Source organism: Neovison vison, chromosome 5, assembly GCF_020171115.1.
Source record: "Neovison vison isolate M4711 chromosome 5, ASM_NN_V1, whole genome shotgun sequence".
Lineage (NCBI taxonomy): Eukaryota > Metazoa > Chordata > Mammalia > Carnivora > Mustelidae > Neogale > Neogale vison.
In genome coordinates this window covers 54,072,612-54,091,269 of record NC_058095.1, presented here as the reverse complement: position 1 = coordinate 54,091,269, position 18,658 = coordinate 54,072,612, and the positions used below count along the sequence as shown (strand labels likewise).

The following is an 18,658-nucleotide window of genomic DNA, read 5'->3' as shown; positions in this document are numbered from 1 at the left end:
GTTAGGCTACGTGAATTTGAGGAGAGAAACGTCCAAACTTATAACTTCAAAAAATGAGGGAGTTCCAGAAGAAAGGAAATGTTTTACAAACAATACAGTGTACCAACTTCTCATTCAATATCCTGAGTACCAACTTTTTCCCTTTTAAGTGACATAATTTTATGACACATCTAAAGTAAATTCCTCACTTCTCCCTGCAAAAGCTCTACAAACTTCTCAAGGAGATGGTATGCAAATAAACATGATTTGACCCTAGTATCCCAATAAAATCGGGCACTGAAGACTAGAAAAGTTCTAAGTCCATGGGAATGACCCAACATCAAATTTTACCAACTTTCGAGTGAGTGTCACGTAAGCAGTAGCTGAGGGTTCAGATGTGGCGCTATGATCAAAGAGGAACTCTAAGGAAAGGATGACTAGCCTGTCCACGAAGGTTCCACCTTTAATTCTCCCCAGCCCCAGGAGCTAAATGGCAGAGGCTTCAGAAATAACCTACAGAAGTAACTATCCCTTGCCCCAAATGAAAGGAGCGTGCACGTTGCCCAAAAAGAGGCACTAATCATCTCTTGCTGCAGCAGTATCTTGGCCATCTTTACTTCCAAAAAAGACATGATTGGATTCAGAGAAGCAGCAAGACCGAAGCAAAGTACATTGAATCTACCATCGAGTCTAAGAAGTTACTCTGCTCAACACTCAAGAACGTCCACTTCACAAAAGGGTTAAGTAAAGTTGTTAATTTGCAGGGGTGGCTCATTCTAAAAGGATGATGGCATCATCCTTCATGACACTGGCAAACCCTACTTTATCCATCTCCTCTTATTACAGAGGAAAGGGACAGAGTTTCCTCCCCACCCACAGCCACCTTCAATATACACCCCTTTATTTCCTATGTTGAAAGGCTTAGGGTAGAGTTCTCTCAGCATGGTGAGGAGGCAACCTTACTGGCTGGGAGCAGGTGACTCCTCCAGGCTCTTAAGTTGTATCACAGAACAAACAGGAGACAACCACAGGATAGGATGGAAATCTTCCCAAACTGGTTTGTGGTGATGCTTGCACAAGTCTTTAAAACAACTGAAATTCAATGAATCGTGCACTTACCATGAGTGACTTCAACAAGATGGAAATCATACCTCCATCAAACTACACAATAATCACCAGCCAGGGGCAGACTGCGATGACACAGTTAGAAAAAGGAGTATATCCAAGACCCAAAGAGACCCTCCATATGACTGACACACCCAAAATACATCTCTGTTGCTCCCTGAACCTCCGAGGATCCTGTTCAGTATTTCCTCCTGCTTCCCTTCACATGTTCCTCTGGCGCATCTGACCTCCTTCCCATTCTGCTCCAGAGCAGACCTTATGAATCCACCTGGAGTATTCAACACATAAAGTACACCTGGAAATAACAATGAAAAGTTGGCAGGTGATCTTGTAGAAATCGACTCCTTTTTTCAGAAGAAATGGGAAGGAAAAGGAGGCATTCAAATTTATTCCCCTAGCCAGACTGCTCTAATCTCCCACACAGCACCTTATTTATACCTCTCTCCGAGGCTGTAAAACTTGATTCTGCTCATCCTAGTGCCTTTCTAACCAACTCCTTCCCCACCCATCACCAATATCTTGACCAGTACCTTTCACCTCCTAGGAATTTCATAAATGCTCTTTGGGGAAGTTATTATTCTCCTCACCCAATTAAGTGACACCTGTTCTATCCTCAAAGGGTAAATACAGTTCTGTGTCCTACTGGACCTACCACTCATCAAACTCTGACTTCCTTCTTAGACTTGGTCGATTATGGCAATAAAGACCAAAATGATGAACAAACTCCAAAATGACCACGGGTCAGACCACCGGTGAGGCCGTTATCATAATACAAATATGAAACACCAGCTCAGAGCAATAAAACCTAACTTCTACACCAGCCAACAGGTTAACGAATCCCTTTTAAGATTTTTTTTAAGATTATTTATTTATTTATTTGACAGAGAGAGAGAGAGAGAGATCACAAGTAGGCAGAGAGGCAGGCAGGGAGAGAGGAAGGGAAGCAGGCCCCCTGCTGAGCAGAGAGCCCGATGTGGGACTCGAGCCCAGGACCCTGAGATCGTGAACTGAGCCGAAGGCAGTGGCTTAACCCACTGAGCCACCCAGGCGCCCCCTCTTTTAAGATTTTTAGAAGTTATTCTAAAATCCCAAATTCTTACCTCGTCCTCAGCATCCAAACCCAACAAGTTTTCTACTGTCATCAATACCAATATGCAAGACAGAAAGTATGAAATCTTTGCAGTACCAAAAAAGAATTACAAGAAAAAGACCCAGGAAGATCACAGAGCAGTAACTAGGATGGCAGGGAAATTAACCAACTCTTTCTATACCTCACGACACCTGGTTGAAGACCTGTTGAAAGTCCCCTTCCCACATGAATCCCATTTCTAGCCTAAGGAAGCCCAAATGGGATCTGCTTTCCAATTAAAGATGGCTTCAAGAATGTTTCTCCAACACCTAAACACTGACAATAACCAAATGGTGAAAAAATAATGAATACTGTTATGCTTAAAATAAATAAATAAAATTTTTAAAAAAAGATGAAACAAACAGGCCACAGAAAGTTGGCACCACTTTTCAGAGTGTTAAGTCCTCTGATCTTGGGAATCTGAGTTCAAATCCCACTCAAGCAGAGACCTCAAAAAATTACACGAAAACCCTTAAAGAGAAGAGAGAAGTATCCTGCTCCTAAAATAGTCTGACTTCAGTAATCTCCTAGATTCGTTAAAAATTGGAATGTCACTTTCATCATCTGTAACTCTGGAACAAACTTCAAACATTTCTATGGCTTTTAAAATCAAAACCTCTCAGGTGCTTTTAAACACAATCACTACTGCTTTAAATAACATTTCAAAAAGTTGGTAAATCAGATTTTTTGTAAGAAACATGTAGAAACTGAAATGCATTTCATTAGAAGATAATTAGTCCCTGCAATACATCAGTATAAACTTGAATTTGGTTTTGATCCTCACTGGTAAATTTCTCAAGTTCTTAGGAGTTTCCTAGCCATTTACTTGAACATCATCTAAGGGAACACTCAGAGCAAAACCACAATAAAGAGGTTTGGCCTCTGCGGGATTTTACTTGTAAAAAAAATGAAAAAAAAGGACACATAAATTTTTTTTAAAGATTTTATTTATTTATTTGACAGAGAGAGATCACAGTAGGCAGAGAGGTAGGCAGAGAGAGGGGAAGGGAAGCAGGCCCCCTGCCGAGCAGGGTCCCAGGACCCTGAGATCATGACCTGAGCCGAAGGCAGCGGCTTAACCCACTGAGCCACCCAGGCGCCCCAGGACACATAAATTAAACACAATTACTACTGCTTTAAATAACATTTCTAAACTTTCATGCCATTTGACGGAACTCCCTGTTTCAGAGAGCGAAACAAAATCTATTTAGCTCCCAGAAAGTGCTTTTTCTTTTGTTTTCTTTTTTAAAAGATTTTATTTATCTGACAGAGATCACAAGTAGGCAGAGAGGCAGGCAGAGAGAGAGGAGGAAGCTGGCTCCCTGCTGAGCAAAGAGCCCAATGCAGGGATGGATCCCAGGACCCCAGGACCATGACCCCAGCTGTGCAAGGCAGCATGGTCCAGGCCCAGATGTTGCGGGGTGCCAGTAGGGGCGCCCTGTCCACTCCCCAGTCCCTGTTTCGGTCCCTGGAAAGAGTGGGTGGGTGGTGGCCCAAGCCACGTTTCCAGCCAAAAATTCCTAGGAAATTGCTATGGCTCACCAGTGTCTTGTTTTGCTGTTTCTCTGTGTTTTGCTTTTCCCCTGCTCCGGGTCCCCACTCCTCACTCCTGCTAAAGCCAAAAGGACCAGCGAACCTGCCACAGACAAAGGCTTTTGGGATTGGAGCGTAGCCACCTTCAGAAGCTGCACTGAAGCCTTAAAATGCAGTATCTGCAATGTGAGGGAAGCCACCTCCACCAGATACTTGAAGATCCGGGTTAGCTTTGGCAGAAGGACTTTTGTTGCTTAAAGTGTGGGAGAGGGTGGAGCGCTATCCTTGAGGCCCTCTTTCCAACTTGTTGATGATGGCTTTTTTTGCATTTGGGGGTGGTTGATGTGTGCTTTTGGTTGTGTGTATTTTGTGTGTATTTCCCCACCACTGCCTCTCCCTGTCCCAGGATCTCCGTTTTAGCAGCACGGGCCTCCCCACCCCCGGGTGGCCCTGGAGCCTAGCAGTCGCTGGCCCGCAGCAAGTCCCCAGCCCTCCCTCCCCTTCCACCCCCTCAGCTCTGAGCAGGTAGCTGGTCAGTGATATGCTGTACCCCCACCCCCCACCCCCACCCCAAGCAGGAAGTGGCGCTGCTGGGAGGAGAAAAGCAGTCCCCCTCCCTTCCCTGAGCCCTTCTGTGGCCAGACCTCAGCTGGACCTCAGCCCCTGGGCGTCAAGCTCCCAGGCCACCTCCACTTGCACCACTGCAGCTGCCAGTCTCCCTCCAATTTGCACCACCTTCTCCAAGTGACTGATGAGGGGCAGGGCCGGGGGCTGCACCAAGGCGTGCAGTGGCATGGCATGGCACGGCGTGGTGTGCTGTGGCATGTGCCAAGCTGTCAGTGTGCCCACCCAGGTGGGTGTGATCGCTGGGGTCATGCGGGACTGCTAGTGACCCGGGGGCCCGGCGAGGTGGAGCCTGGGAGCCCCACGAGCAGTGATGGGCTCTGGACCCCACGTGTCCCCCTTATGGGGCTGCATTCTCAGTGCCTGAGTTTTGTGATCATGGGTCTTCTAAGTATGAGTTTGCCTGAGTATGTATGAGTTGTGATTATGTCAGATTTATTAATAAAACATTTCAGGTTTGATGTTTTTTGTAACTGGGATTGTTCTTAATCTCTTTTTTTTTCCAATTTATTTATTTTCAGAAAAACAGTATTCATTATTTTTTCACCACACCCAGTGCTCCATGCAAGCTGTGCCCACTATAATACCCATCACCTGGTACCCCAACCTCCCACACCCCCCCCGCCACTTCAGACCCCTCAGATTGTTTTTCAGAGTCCATAGTCTCTCATGGTTCATCTCCCCTTCCAATTTACCCAAAAGCACATACCCTCCCCAATGTCCATAACCCTACCCCCTTTCTTCCAACCCCCCTCCCCCCAGCAACCCACAGTTTGTTTCGTGAGATTAAGAGTCACTTATGGTTTGTCTCCCTCCCTATCCCATCTTGTTTCATGGATTCTTCTCCTACCCACTTAAGCCCCCATGTTGCATCACCACTTCCTCATATCAGGGAGATCATATGATAGTTGTCTTTCTCCGCTTGACTTATTTCGCTAAGCATGATATGCTCTAGTTCCATCCATGTTGTCGCAAATGGCAAGATTTCGTTTCTTTTGATGGCTGCATAGTATTCCATTGTGTATATATACCACATCTTCTTGATCCATTCATCTGTTGATGGACATCTAGGTTCTTTCCATAGTTTGGCTATTGTGGATATTGCTGCTATAAACATTCGGGTGCACGTGCCCCTTTGGATCACTACGTTTGTATCTTTAGGGTAAATTCCCAGTAGTGCAATTGCTGGGTCATAGGGCAGTTCAATTTTCAACATTTTGAGGAACCTCCATGCTGTTTTCCAGAGCGGTTGCACCAGCTTGCATTCCCACCAACAGTGTAGGAGGGTTCCCCTTTCTCCGCATCCTCGCCAGCATCTGTCATTTCCTGACTTGTTGATTTTAGCCATTCTGACTGGTGTGAGGTGATATCTCATTGTGGTTTTGATTTGTATTTCCCTGATGCCGAGTGATATGGAGCACTTTTTCATGTGTCTGTTGGCCATCTGGATGTCTTCTTTGCAGAAACGTCTGTTCATGTCCTCTGCCCCTTTCTTGATTGGATTATTTGTTCTTTGGGTGTTGAGTTCGTTAAGTTCTTTATAGATTTTGGACACTAGTCCTTTATCTGATAGGTCGTTTGCAAATATCTTCTCCCATTCTGTCAGTTGTCTTTTGGTTTTGTTAACTGTTTCCTTTGCTGTGCAAAAGCTTTTGATTTTGATGAAATCCCAAAAGTTCATTTTTGCCTTTGCTTCCCTTGCCTTTGGCGATGTTCCTAGGAAGATGTTGCTGCGGCTGAGGTGGAAGAGGTTGCTGCCTGTGTTCTCCTCAAGGATTTTGATGGATTCCTTTCTCACATTGAGGTCCTTAATCCATTTTGAATCTATTTTTGTGTGTGGTGTAAGGAAATGGTCCAATTTCATTTTTCTGCACGTGGCTGTCCAATTTTCCCAACACCATTTATTGAAGAGGCTGTCTTTATTCCATTGGACATTCTTTCCTGCTTTGTCAAAGATTAGTTGACCATAGAATTGAGGGTCTATTTCTGGGCTCTCTATTCTGTTCCATTGGAGAGCCTCCATTTTTGACTGAACCTCATTAATAGCTTTTTTGATTTCAACTTGGTTAGATTTTAGTTCTTTTATTTCTCCAGAAAGGGCTTTTATATCTCTGGAGAGGGTTTCTCTAATATCTTCCATGTTTTTTTCAAGCCCTGCTAGAACCTTGAGAATTGTCATTTTGAACTCTAGATCTGACATATTACCAATGTCTGTATTGATTAGGTCCCTAGCCTTCGGTACTGCCTCTTGTTCTTTTTTTTGTTGTGAATTTTTCCGCCTTTTCATTTTGTCCAGCTAAGCGTATATGAAGGAGCAAGTAAAATACTAAAAGGGTGGCAACAATCCCAGGAAAATATGCTTTAACCAAATCGGAAGAGATCCCAAATCATGAGGGGGGATTTCTCCCCACTCACGATTGGGTGAGGGATCTCTGATTGGGATCTCCCAATCTCTTCTGATTGGGATCTCTTCTGATTTGGGGATAAAAAGAGATTCAAAAAGAAAGAAAGAAAAAAAAGAAAAAAAAGAATTAAAAAAAGAGATTAAATTAAAAATTCAATCAAGAATTAAAAAAAGAGATTGAAGAGATTGGGATCTCTTCTCATTTGGGGATAAAAAGAGGTTCAAAAATAAAGAAAGAAAAAAAGAATTAAAAAAAGAAAACAAATAAAGAAAAGTATAAAATATATATATTATGTAAAGTAGTTAAAAAACATTAAAAAGGAAAGGGTAAAAGTTAAAAAAAATTATAGCAGAAGAAGAGAAAAAAATGAAAAATAAAAAAATTAAATTAACTACAAGACTAAAAAATCTCAGGGAGAAAGCCATGAGTTCTGTGGTTTGTTTTCTCCTCCTCTGGAATTCTGCTGCTCTCCTTGGTATTGAAACTGCACTCCTTGGTATGTGAACTTGGTCTTGGCTGGATTTCTTATTGATCTTCTGGGGGAGGGGCCTGTTGTAGTGATTCTCAAGTGTCTTTGCCCCAGGCAGAATTGCACCGCCCTTACCAGGGGCCGGGCTGAATGATCCGCGCTCGGCTTTGCTTTCAGGAGCTTTTGTTCCCTGAGTGCTTTCCGTAGAGTTCCGGAGGACGGGAATACAAATGGCGGCCTCCTGGTCTCTGGCCCAGAGGAGCTGAGAGCCCGGGGGCCCAGCTCCCCAGTGCGCCCTCAGCGAACAGCTCCTAGTAACTCGCGTCTGCCTAACCTCCAGCCGCGCTCCGAGCTCACCGAGCCTGCGACCTGTTCAAGGCAACACCGAGCTGTGAGCTTACTGTCGGCTCTGTCTCTGTAGCCGGCTTTCCCGTTCCAATATCCGCAAGCTCTGCAACACTCAAGACACCCCCGATCCTTCTGTGACCCTGCGAGACCCGAGGCCACGCCGATCCCGGGTGGGCTTCGCCCCGGTTTAGCCTCTAGAGCGATGTCCCTCAGCAGAACAGACTTTTAAAAGTCCTGATTTTGTGCTCCGTTGCTCTGCCGCTTGCCGGGAGCCAGCCCCTCCCCCCGGGGTCTATCTTCCTGTCGCTTTGGATTCACTTCTCCGCCAGTCCTACCTTTCAGAAAGTGGTTGTTTTTCTGTTTCTAGAATTGCTGTTCTTCTCTTCAATCTGCCGATGGATTTGCAGGTGTTTGCAATCTTTAGATAAGCTCTCTAGCTGATCTCCTGCTAGCTGAAGTAGTCTCAGCCATCTTGACTCCTCCCCCTGCACTAAAAAAATTTTAAGGCATTTTCTACAGTAAATGTTTTAAATAGTTCTTCCAACAGAGAGCTAATCTTGATTAAGTTATGTCTGAAAAAACTAAGATAATTATCAAGTATCCTGGCCATAAAAATAAGTCATATTATCAAAAGCCTAGAAATATGTGCTCTCCTTGGTAGGAAATTAGCAATGATCCAATGTAAGAAATAGTCTTTTGAAGCTAAAATAAGAATTTTAAAAACAAAGATCCCCTGAGTGCTATCACACTGAAACCTGAGGAAGGACAAAATTATGGGTCAAAATTCTCCAAAGAGCTCATGATCTGTTGAAGAAGTCCTCATGTTGATTATTTGTCAATGTGGGGATTGCAAAATGTCAGCTACTGTACAAACCCGTTCCTGTGAATGTTTCCCTGACTTGAGAGAGAAATGCTCTCCAGAAATAGGAATCACCAGAATCTTCCTTTTATTCACTGGCATTTAAATTAATCTTTTGAGAAAAGATGGGAAGTAAAACCTTTGCCAGTATATGAATGCATGAGGAAGAGTGTAGGATTAGGAGAGGAAGAAGTGGGGCTCCTGGGAGGCTTAATGGGTTGAGTGCTAGACTTTAGCTCAGGTCATGATCTCGGGGTCCTGGGATTGAGCCGCGCATCAGATTCCCTGCTTTGTAGAGATCCTGCTCCTCTGTCTCTCCCTGCCCCTGCCCCCACTGGTGTGCAATCTCTTTCTCTCTCAAATAAATAAATAAAAATCTTTAAAAATTTTTTTAAAAAGGAGAGGAAGAAATTGGACCAAGCCCTGGGAAGCTGCCATGACTAGTTTAAATTAAAAAAAGAAGAAGAAGAAAAATCCAGGGAAGGAGGCTGAGAAGTAATGGCCAGAGAAGTAGAAAATCAGAGAAGTAGGTAGTGATGGAAGCCCCAGGTGTCATGCTTTACAGAAGAAAACATAGTAAACTTTGTCAAATAAGGAGAAGCCAGGTGGAAAGAAAGCAGCAGCCCATGAGTTTATCTTTTTTTTTTCCCCAATTTATTTATTTTCAGAAAAACATTATTCATTATTTTTTTCACCACACCCAGTGCTCCATGCAAGCTGTGCCCTCTATAATACCCACCACCTGGTACCCCAACCTCCCACCCCCCCGCCACTTCAAACCCTTCAGACTGTTTTTCAGAGTCCATAGTCTCTCATGGTTCACCTCCCCTTCCAATTTACCCAAATTCCCTACTACTCTCTAACGCCCCTTGTCCTCCATGCTATTGGTTATGCTCCACAAATGAGTGAAACCATATGATAATTGACTCTCTCTGCTTGACTGATTTCACTCAGCATAATCTCTTCCAGTCCTGTCCATGTTGCTACAAAAATTGGATATTCGTCCTTTCTGATGGAGGCATAATACTCCATAGTGTATATGGACCACATCTTCCTTATCCATTCATCCGTTGAAGGGCATCTTGGTTCTTTCCATAGTTTGGCGACTGTGGCCATTGCTGCTATAAACATTGGGGTACAGATGGCCCTTCTTTTCACGACATCTGTATCTTTGGGGTAAATACCCAGGAGTGCAATTGCAGGGTCGTAGGGAAGCTCTATTTTTAATTTCTTGAGGAATCTCCACACTGTTCTCCAAAGAGGCTGCACCAACTTGCAATCCCACCAACAGTGTAAGAGGGTTCCCCTTTCTCCACATCCTCTCCAACACATGTTGTTTCCTGTTTTGTTAATTTTGGCCATTCTAACTGGTGTAAGGTGATATCTCAATGTGGTTTTAATTTGAATCTCCCTGAGGGCTAATGATGATGAGCATTTTTTCATGTGTCTGATAGCCATTTGTATTTCTTGATTGGAGAAGTGTCTGTTCATATCTTCTGCCCATTTTTTGATGTGTTTGTCTGTTTCGTGTGGGTTGAGTTTGAGGAGTTCATTATAGATCCTGGATATCAACCTTTTGTCTGTACTGTCATTTGCAAATATCTTCTCCCATTCCGTGGGTTGCCTCTTTGTTTTTTTGACTGTTTCCTTTGCTGTGCAGAAGCTTTTGATTTTTGTTGAGAATCTTAGCATCCATATTCATCAGTGATATTGGTCTATGAGTTTATCTTAATAGAAAATGTCTCTGGAGATTTTAGAAAGAGTCATTTTGGTTGGAATCATGGGGAATGGAAGCCAGATGGAGAGTGTGGAGGGACGAAGGGGATGTGATAAAGCAGAGGCAGTGAACATAGAGAACATTTTTGATAAGTTTTGCTGTAAAAAGGAGAAAAAGTCTGCTAAAATGGTTGTGGGAATAGAATGCAGAATTGAATTTTTTTTAAGATAGGAAAGGTTAGGACATATTTAAATGCTGATGGGATAGGTCAAACCAGAAAATGTAGGATGAGGAACTAATCAGTAGGGTAGATTTTTTTTAGAAAGTGAGACAGGATGGAATATCAGGTACACCTGGAAACACCTTGAAGAAAGAAACGCACCTGGGAACAAGGAGAAGAGGATGAGTGAAGAGGCTGGCAATTCTACTGGTCATGTTGGAAAATGAGGATATTTCTTCTGGTGGCTTCAATTTTTTTAAGGAAAACAGAGAGTAAGGGTATTGTTGACAATGCAAGAATTAGAAAAGTAGCAGTATTCTTTTTCCTGATCCTTTCTCATTGATTACCCCCATGATGAGCAGACTCTAATAATTAACTAACAACATAACCTGGTGATGGTCTGATGGGATTTTTGTGTCTTGATTTGCAAATGAACTAAACTTTGAAATAGGAGGTTATAAATTATGTTTGACATCACACTCTAGGAATGGATTCAATGTGTTTAACTTTTAAAAAGGTATCTTCCAAATAAATTGTAGGTTAGAAGAGAAGATGTCTTTTATCAGAGGCATGTTCTGGTAAGTGCAGTAAGTATCAACTTGTTAAAAGAACGTGCCCTGATATTGGAGATAAAGGAAATAAATGCCTTCTGGTAGCCTTAAAAATCAGCTAATTATAACAGAGATGAGTTTCATTACAGAGACCGATTTAATAAGAAGCATAGGAGAGCAATGTTAACTATGGAAATTTTTTGAACTAACACAGAGGAGCCTTTTAAATTAATCTATGAGGGACATCAAAAAGAAAATTAGTCTGTTTAGAAAAAAATGATAGTGAACAACAAGTAGGAAAAGGAAATGGAAGAACTGCTAAGCTCTTCTTTCACTTCTGTTATGAAAGCAAGATGCCAAGAGGCAAAGTTTCTAGCTACAAAGATGAAAAACTGGATAATGGACAGGTAAGGGGGAAAAATTCTATCTATCCATCTATGTGGAAAGGGGGAAAGGGACAAACAGCGGAGCAAATCTGGCACATATGTGCAACATAGTAAAATAGGGTTTTTAAAGTAATACTAAGTAATACTAAGCATCACAAAATAAGGGAAACAACAAACAACTGTGAATAATGAAATCTGATTTTTCAAAAACCTTATTTAGTAAGAAACTGGCCTCCTTTTTTAAAGCATGGGAAACACCCCCCCACACACCATACCATTCATGAGATGTAATTAACTTCACATAGGTTTTTCTGAAAGTAACTAAATGAAAACCGAGCTGTGGCTTGCACTGAATATGCATTAGGTCAAAATAACATGAGAGGAAATCAGCCATTATAGAGAAGAAAGTCACATTTAAGACTTTGTCGTGTCAGTGAGGCATTACTAGGAATATCATCTATGTATCAGCGGGAGTCTTCTACTCTTGAGGTCTAAACAGGTCTAGACTTGAATTCTCATTTTGCACAGTGTGGAAATCCAAAGTCTTCCCATTCCTGGAGGTCAAATCTGTTTCTGGATCTGCTGTTCTAACATCAGGTTGACTGAGGCATAAAAATCATCTCTATCATCAAGCCAATTGGTTCGTCCATTTGTGAGTGTTCGCTTTAAGACAGTGTGGCATGGGCAAGCTAAGGAATGTCTTTAGTGTAGAAATGCAGATAGTTTATGTTGAGTCTTTAATATATGTCTTCATAGAAAATCCTTCAGGCACCTTAATATTTCCACTGGCTGTTTTACTTCCTATTCTGCAACACATATCACAATTTCCTCTTTCTACTCTCTTCTCTCCTCCCTCCCTTCTTTGCTTCCCTATCTTCGCCATCTCTTCTCTCAGAAACAAAAGAAATTCTTCTATAATTCTCCTAAGAGCAATTTGACCTGACTCTTCTGTGGCTTTCATTTTGCTGAACATCACACACCACAGGGACCCACCTTCTACCCAGTGGCTAATCAAGTCATTTCCTCAAAGGTAGTTTCCTCCCCAAATGGCATACTGGTGCCAATTGTTAAGAAAATAAGTCCAATACATAAATTCCACTAGGACTTCAAAAGTGTGCCTTTGTCACAAAGGAAAACAACCAATTTCTTGAAAATTCCATGTCATATAAAGTGTAATATCCATGTAACCTGTAATTATGGAGACTGAAGGCATTTGTGGAATAGGTAATTCCTATGAGGAAATTTTTCCACCTTAAGAAATTCTTGGTGGCATTGGCAATCACATATTAGAAAGCTTTCAAAAATAAGACTTGAGAGAGGATTGTATTTCCCGGTGGGGATAATTTCCACTGGATAGCTGGAGCTTACACTTTCATTAGCCCAGAGTCCCCCTCTGTCTGCCTCAGTAGAGATACAGGAACAAACAACAGCTGGCCAAGTCCCTGCCATTCGAAGGGTTATATCAGGACCAGGCTTATTGCCCAATCTATTGCCGGTCATGAGTTCTTCATGCCTTTTAATCCTGCTTACCTCAGGTTTCACAGCAATCAGGACTCCTGACACACACACACACACACACACACACACACACACACAGATTCCTGACACATTCCACGTCCTTTCTTTCCTTACTATATGGCCTCCATGAAGGGATTTCCCTGTCATCTAGAAATTCTATATTGGATGTGCTCTTCCTTAAATCACAAGGCTTCTCGATGCTGCTCAGAATTGCTATGAATGACATTCAGAATCTATCTTTTGTATAGGACCTGATTTTTTTTTCTTTCTCGAATTTTTAAGGTTTTTTTTGTCCGTATTTGCCTCTCTTTATTCATATGGCTGCAAATTCAATGGGTCTTTTTTTCCCTTTCCTTTTCCTTTTTTAGGGGCTGGGGGGAGAGGAAGGGAGGGCCAGAGAGACAGGAAGAGAGAGAATCTCAAGCAGACTCGATGGCCAGCACAGAGCCTGATGTGGGCTCAATCTCACAACCCTGAGATCATGGCTTGAGCTGAAATCAAGAGTCATGTGTAACTGACTGAGTCACCTAGGCACCCCCAGTGAGTCACTTTAATCTGGAAACCTGTGTTCCTCAGTTCTAGGAATTTTTTTGGTTTAAGGTATTTTCATACTTTCTTCTGTATTTCTTTCTGAAACTCATATCATTAAACTATTGGACCTCCTACACAGATCTTTACATTTGTTTTAATTTTTATCTATTGTCCATTTCCCATTTTCAGAAAGATTTTCCTGACTTAACCTTTCACCCCCCTATTGATTCTTCTAGTTCTCATGTATTTTTGGTGTCCAAAAGCCCATTCTTAGGCTTGGTAATTCCTTTTAATAACATTCTATTTTTGTTTTGTGGCTGCAATATCATCTTGCACCTCTGTGGAGATCCTATTAAAATATTTTTTGAATTTTCTTGATCCTCCTTGCATTTTCTATTTTATGTATTTCATTTTAAAGATTTTATTTATTTATTTGGCAGAGAGCAAGCACAAGCAGGGGAAGCAGCAGAGGGCTTTCGATCCCAGGATTCTGGGATCGTGACCTGAGCTAAAGACAGATGCAACTGATGCAACCATGCCCCTACATTTTCTGTTTTTTTTTTTAATAGATTATTTGCTTTTTTGTTGTTGTTGTTGTATTTCATCTTCAGAGTTCTATTTGCATGAGCAGAATTAGTCACTGGTGGACATCACTTAACAATAAGCTGACTTTTTCATTGAAGGGCACACAAATATCAGTATTTCTCTGGGTTTTTTTTTCACCACTGGCAGAGTTTTCCCTGACAGTAATTCTCTATTCTCCCACCTGGTTATGTACAAGTGAAGCTGTGCGAATTTTCGTATTGTTTGGGGAAAGATTTCAACGTTCCTTGATAGGGAAGTTCCAGTCTTCTGTAGTATGAGGACAGGGTACCAATTGGCTAAAGACTGGAGAAGATGTGAAAAGCTGTTTCATAAATGAATTGCCAACTGATTTTTCAGAGATCCCTAAGACTTAGTGTTATCAAGTTCTCCCAGGGTTCTGAGACATGAATCATCTTGCTCTTTGTCTGCTTGCCCCTCACACTTTCAGTTTACCTTTTCTAGATTGCTGAGTCAACAACCACAGTCCATCCATTTCTCATCTTTCAAAAGCTTGTTGGAATTATATCATTATTTTTCTGGGTTTATCGCTTTTTAGAAAAAACTTCTTTCGCTATCTTCTCAATGGTGTTATAAAATGGACAGAAGTAACCACTTGTGTCTGATAGACCTCATTAACTAGAGATATAATTTTCTCTTCAGTCCTTATAATCTGACTTCATTCCTATCATTTCAGTGAAATTTCTTCCATAATGGTCATAACCAACTATACTATATTACTATATACATTGGGGATTGCCTTGACCTCATATTCCTTGATATTTTGGCACTTAATACAACTGGTTACTCCTCGAAATTCTCCTTTTGGGGGTTGAATGATCCCATATTCTCCTGGTTTTCTTCTACTTCCTCATCTGGTCCTCAGTCTTCCTCGTTTGCTCTTCCTCTTTTTGCCATCACCTTTAAATGTTCAAGTACAAGTCACCAGATCTGTAGTCAACAAGATAGAGACCCAGAAGAGTTTATAGTACAGTTCCAATGTGAGTCCAGGAGAGCTGATGATGTAAGTTCTAGTCTGAAAGCTGGTAGTCTTTAGACACAATGAAGTTTGATGTTTTAGTTTGAGTGTGAAGGTTAGAAAAGATTGATATTCCAGCTCATGTAGGCAGGAATTTCCTCTTACTCATGAGAGAGTCAGCCTTTTTGTTCTGTTTAGGCCTTCAACTAATTTGATAAGGTCCACCCACATTAAGAAGGGCAGTCTCTTTATTCAGTCTACCTAATCAGTTGTTAATCTCATCAAAAAACACCCTCACAAAGTCAGAATAGTGTTTAACCAGATATCTGAGCACGTCATTGCCTAGTCAAAATGACATGTAAAAGTAACCATCACAATTGGTTAATCAAGAAATGTCAGTCATATTAGACAGTCATAAAAGAGATACATACTAAACTGGAACTTTGAATTTTATATCAAACATATAAATACATATTTACTTACCTTCCTTTTATAATAGGCCCAAAGCTTTTTTTTTAAATATGAATCTGGTGACTGGAGTTCCAGATAATCTTTTTCACAAAACTATACTCATAATTCATCTACATTTTCATATACATCTACATAATTCATCTACATTTCCTAGTGTGTTTCAAGTGAGAAAAAAATCTTAAAGCTAAAAGCAAAATTTTTCTAGGCCTCAAAAGGTTTTTTTTCCCCCAATTCTTTATAATTATTTGATTTGATCTCATTTTAAAAAGCAGTTTGTTTTCTGAAGTATTTAATTTAGTTTTCACAGCAGCAACATTTTTCTTTTACATCCTGTCATCTTGGGTAATATGTAGTTGTCAAGTTGTATTAACATGTAGTTGTTATAATATTACATGACAAGGTTTCAAATCAAACACAATTGAGTCTAGGGAAGCATACAACTCAGCTGATGGGAGCACAAGTACAAGGATAGAATGGGGGCTAGTATGGCAGTGCTGAGGGTCAGTTTGCTGTGGGAATCAGACAGTATGATTCACAGAGAGAGGGTAGAGAGTCTATTAATCCTGAGAGTCCCCTCAGTGGAAGCCTTAGTGAGTTGCTCCCCATACCATCAGGCTAAAACAACATTAAACATTAACATCTGTTTGCATCAGATTTATTTGAGAGTTCCCAAAGGACATAGGTCTCCAGAAAAATAAAATAAACAAGAGGAAGAGAATCTATTTCCAGAATTTTCTAGGAACTTTCTTGACACCTTTGGTCTATTCATCAGTTCCTATTTTCATAATTGCTTTCAAATATGTAATTTAAAAATGATAATTCTTACTCAAGAATTATCTGAGTTATTGCCTTTGGTATCTCAAGAGTAAAATCATATGCTGTTTTATTGAAATGCCTACTTTTATTATAACAACTACTTTTTTAGAGCAAGTAAAATTCTGCTCTATTTCATTCAGATGATAAAATAATCAGTGTTGCACAGTGAAGACAATTCAGAAATCAGTACTTTGACGCATAATGCCATGTAAAGGCAAATCTCATTTTTACTTTTATGTAGTGATAAAACACAGCTCAACATTTTCATACGACAAGTTGATATATAAAGAAATACTATTACTTTTGCTAATTACTTTGATATATTTGTGAATCTAAGTAACAAAAGTCTTAAAAAGTTAAGCTTTGGGAAATGATAAAAGAAAAAGACTAATTTTTAATAATTTTTTTGAATACCTGAAAAGATAGTGCTCTGTTATACAAAGCCATCAGGGACTGTGTTAAACACTCTAGTGACCAGTTAGTAACATTTATACTAAGTGATTTGTCACATTTTCTTTTAATAGTATACCTTATTAGAGACAAAAATATGTGCTATTTATGAGAGGCCTCCAGGGTCAGAAGGCCTCAGTTTGAATCTCAGCTCCACGTCTTCCTATCTAGCTGAACTTGGGTGGTTATTTAAGTCCCTAAAGTGTTAGTGTTGCCAAATGCTGGATCCTCAAAAATTCCACGAAAATAACCTGTTGAAAGGTAAATCTGAGTCTATTGCTCACTAAGGAAGAACACAGGCTTGACCACGAATTAGTAGCATCTTGGAAGGAAGAGAGCAAAGTTGTGATATGAAGTTTTGTTATTTGGTTTATGGCAAGTCTTTCAAGGCAAGGGATGGCTTTTAATTAGGATGGGATAAAGATCACAGCAGAATGCTTTAGGATTTGTGGGTACAGCAAAATGAGGGCTTTGAGGTAAAGGTATAGAAAAAACAGAAAGCAAAGAATTATTTGATGCTATCTATTGAAAAGCCAAACAGTCTTATGTTCATTAAAAATGGATTTTTTAGGAAGTTCCTGAAAGGAACATTGAAGCTATTTTAAACTTTTATCTCTCTGGACAAAAATTTCCAGCAATAGTTAAGACATTGTGATAAAGACAGTGGCAGAGTAAAATCACGATAATGTGTATAGTCAAGTATGTTTGTGACGTGGAGTGAGTAGATGGTTTTGATCCTTAGTTTCCATTTGCAAAATGGGAATAATAATAGCATATTTATGGATGATTTGCCAAGTAAGTATTAACAGACCTTCTAGAAGGAAACTGTATGAAGTAGAGGAAGAAAGGTTTATAGTTGGTCAAATGTAGATTTACTTTTAAATTACAACTTTGTGGTAAGTATGATTCTGTTTTGGTGGTCCTCAGAGTGATACTTCTGACAGGGTTATTGTGGGAATTATATTAAATAATGAATGAGAGTCCCAAAAATCAAATATGCAAGTTGACTCAGTGAAAAGCAGCAGAAGTGACTTAAATTTTTAAGTGTCAAATGGAGAAATGCTTCATACACAACCTCAGGCTTCAGCCATACCTCTCCAGGCAAATTCTGCTTCCCTGCAATATCTTCTCCTTTGGCTTTCCAGAAACCAGTAAAAGCATTTAACAACCATGGCTCTCGTTCTCCAGGTACCAAAGAAACAACAGCTCATACCAACCACCTCCTCAGCTGGGCCCTCCCATGGCTCAGAGTACACAGTCCCAGCAAGTCTTCCCAACAATATCAACAGCCCTACTTCAACCAGATCTGCAGGAACAACCACAGTGAGAAGTGTCTTGCTGAGACCCACTTCCCCTTCTCCTGGGGGGTATACCAATGCCTCACAGGAAACTTGCACAACCTATTCGTGGACCCTTCCCAGCTCCTAAAACCTGTGGTCGCCTGAAAGAGGACATTTGGAAAGACGGTTGTTATTGATGAGCAGAGACAAGAATGCAGAGGTCCACAGCTTCATGGATACCCCTTCACTAAACTAAAAGACAACTTTTATATGCACACTGTTCAGATAAGGCTTGGAATTTATAAAATCCCAGCCCTCTCTGTCATAAGTAGCACAAACTGACAGAGATGATCAAAAAGCAGGGGTGTTTTGGTTTTTGTTTGTTTGGTTTTTATTTATTAAATTTTGGTGGTTTTTTTTAAGTTGTTTTTTGTTTTGTTCTGTTTTTTTTTTGTTTTTCAGATTTTATTTATTTATCTGTCAGAAAGAGACAGCACAAGCAGGGGGAGCGGCAGGCAGAGGGAGAAACAGGCTTCGGGGAGCCTGATGCAGGACTGGGTCTCAAGACCCTGAGATCATGACCTGAGCCAAAGGCAGATGCTTAACAGACTGAGCCATCCAGGCATCCCAAGAAACGTTTTAAATGACACTTGACATCAGATGTATTTGGTTGCCATACAGTCACT

General features: G+C 40.8%; 1 pseudogene; it reads left to right on the top strand.

Moving 5' to 3' along the window:
- Positions 1 to 11,312: 11,312 nt before the first annotated feature.
- Positions 11,313 to 18,305, top strand: LOC122907356 (annotated as a pseudogene).
- The last annotated feature ends 353 nt before the right edge of the window (positions 18,306 to 18,658 follow it).